Source organism: Nematolebias whitei, chromosome 20, assembly GCF_014905685.2.
Source record: "Nematolebias whitei isolate Nwh7 chromosome 20, NemWhi1, whole genome shotgun sequence".
NCBI classification, from domain to species: domain Eukaryota; kingdom Metazoa; phylum Chordata; class Actinopteri; order Cyprinodontiformes; family Rivulidae; genus Nematolebias; species Nematolebias whitei.
In genome coordinates this window covers 34,472,871-34,475,912 of record NC_056517.1, presented here as the reverse complement: position 1 = coordinate 34,475,912, position 3,042 = coordinate 34,472,871, and positions in this window count along the sequence as shown.

The following is a 3,042-nucleotide window of genomic DNA, read 5'->3' as shown; positions in this document are numbered from 1 at the left end:
CTGGTTTTTGATTGGTTGAATCATCTGAACTGGTTTTTGATTGGTTGCATCATCAGAACTGGTTTCTGATTGGGTGAATCATCAAATCTGTTTTCTGATTGGTTAATCATCAGAACTGGTTTCTGATTGGTTGAATCATCAGAACTGGTTTCTGATTGGTTGAATCATCAGAACTGGTTTCTGATTGATTCAATCATTTGAACTGGTTTCTGGTTGAATCATCAGAACTGGTTTCTGATTGGTTGCATCATCAAAACTGTTTTCTGATTGGTTGAATCATCTGAACTGGTTTCTGATTGGTTGAATAATCTGAACTGGTTTCTGATCGGTTCAATCATTTGAACTGGTTTCTGATTGGTTCAATCATCAGAAATGGTTTCTGATGATTGAACTTTTTTAGTTTTGGACATTTGTTATGATGTGTAACCATGGCAACAAGGCAGTTTTCTACAACCAACAGCAGCTGATTAACAACTCAAAAGCTCAAATAATATCTCAACTACAGCCCCAAATCTCAAATGAGTTGAAAAGGATGTTCTGTGGACGCATTCTCATCTACCTGCCAGCTGTGCTCGAGTGCCTGACCACTGAGATCCTGGAACTAGCAGGAAACACGGCTCATGACAGCAGAAGGACAGGATCGTCCCTCGGCACCTACAGTTGGCTGTCCGCAGCGACGAGGAGCTCGGCAGACTGCTGGGAGGAGTGGTCATCACTCTGGGAGGAGTTCTGCCCGGCATTCGGGCGGTTAGTTCAGGCGAACATTAAGCTTCTGGGTCAGTCATTCAAGCACCAGGATCCTACCAGAACCTTGTTGGTGGCTACAAAGAGCCCGTGCTCCAGGTGTCCCTTATTAAGTTTCATTTAACCAAATATTAGTTGGGTCACATGAATATTTGAGCCTTTATGTATAATTTATAGGAAAACCACAATCAATTCTAATTCATGCCCATGATTAGGTGGATGGAAACGTGTGAACGCAACGGCACAAGATTATTTTAAACAGAACAGTTTTATCCAAAACGTGTTTCTTTATGCTCAGTTGTGGGTTTTTAAACCTCCCATAAAATCTGTCAAGATTCAACTTCTTCCACTGCACACTCCGTGCTTCCCAGACTAATTCTCAGTCTCTCGTTTGTGCTTTCTTCGGGTTTATTTCTGTCTTTTCGGGCCAAGAGGGAGCCACCGTCACTGCCAGACCGTGCGGCTGCCGAGCAAACATCACGCGGCGCTCGTTCCCTCCTCGTTTTCCTGGGGACTCTCGGCAGAGCTGCGTAAACACCCAGGTGTCGTCTGCAGCGCTCACTCAGGCGGCTCGTGATCAGAAACTCAGAAACGCACCCTCCGTTCAGAAATACGTCTTAGTTTCCTGCGTATACTTGTGCATTAATAGAAGTACCGGTTTCTGCTGAACGTCTGTGCACGTTGCCACGATGCTGCACAGCCTGCAAGCTAAAGTGTTTTTTTCTGAAGCCATAAAAACTTCAGAGTTGCAGTTTTTTGTCAAAGCTTTTCTTTTGTCACATTTTGCACACACATATACAGTAAGTATATTAATGTGCGCGCCAGCAAACAGCCGATGAGACAACTTCAATCACAATTAGCTTTTAAAACAGTTCAAGCTTCACCACCAGTTGGCTCCCTCCTCGGTAGATTTGCTAAGTTTAACACTTGCAGTTCAGCAGACTATAGGTGTTGTTGTGAGAGATCTCAGCACCGTGTGAATTTAAAAGACGCACAGAGCCGAACAAGGCGCCTCTTTATGTATGGCGAACGTTATCCGTGCAGCTAACGCTCGCAGGACTTGCAGTCAGCCTTCAGCGCACATTAATCCTTAGGTGTGATCTCACCATGTTTATTTCAGAGCAAGAATAGAAATGAAAGGCAGGAGGGAAGCTGGGACGGAGTGTGTTTGTGTATTTCAACTGTGACCCACTCGCACATTTTTAGCTGGATTATATTTGTCTGGAAGCAATAACTCATAGCATAAGGTTATAATACATCAACGCGCCGTGTTATTGCAGCTATTAATTATTTTCCTCAGCGTGAAATAGAATATTCTGCTGTATTCACCTCAGCTGCTGCAGGTAAAGCACAAGAGGGACTTTTAAAGATACAATACAGCGTCAAAACCTGGGTCACGAGTACAAACATCAATCAAATCAGTAAAAATAAATAAATGCTAATGTGACGCGTGCAGCACTTGAATGTTCGTGTGCGTTGCGCACCGACACCTTGGATACAGTTCTTGTTTACCTGGACCTTAAAGATTCGTTCCACCAAGCTCGGTCACAGCTCTTCAAACTATGACGGTGATCTCCTGGGAGTTTCTTCTAAAGGCTGCTTTTACTCTCCCCTGACCCCGGACAGAGATACCTTCACCTTCCTGCACCTTCCATCCACTGTCTTGGATGTTTCGGCCATTTTTCTCGATTCAGAGAACCCTTGCAGTTCAACCCTGCGTATGAAATGTTGCAGGAAGACACTGTTTACATGACCCGCTCTGTTATTTGGACAAATGGGTGAAGGATTAATGAAAGGCGACCCCAGTGTGCTCATCCCTGTTCTGGTTTCTGTTTGAAAGGAGTCATTTCTCTCCACTGTCGCCCAGTCCCCCATGCTGGTTTAGGATTTATGGTATCTTCAAAGTTCATCAATAATCCAGGTAAAAAAATCCAACAAAGTTCAATCAGGTCATCTGGACGTTTTTTTTTTTTTTTGTTTTGTTTTGTTTTGTTTTGTTGTTGAGACGTTTCATCCTTCATCCATAGGACTTCATCAGTTCGAGGAGCCACAGCAAACAGTCCCACAAGCAGCGTACTCAGTGTGGCAACCAGTTTGCTGGTGATAAGAGTTTCTGGGGCCTGCCCTCTCCCCCGTCGAGTTTTTTTGTGTTGTTTTATGCTAATTTTTGCTTTTTCAGCTAAGTCCACATTTTGTTTAGCTCATTTCAACTATTGCCACTTCCTTCTGGCAGTTTAAGCGTCTTTATGCCTTTCAGCTAATTTCAGCTCTTTTTAGCTACTTACCCAATTTTTCTGC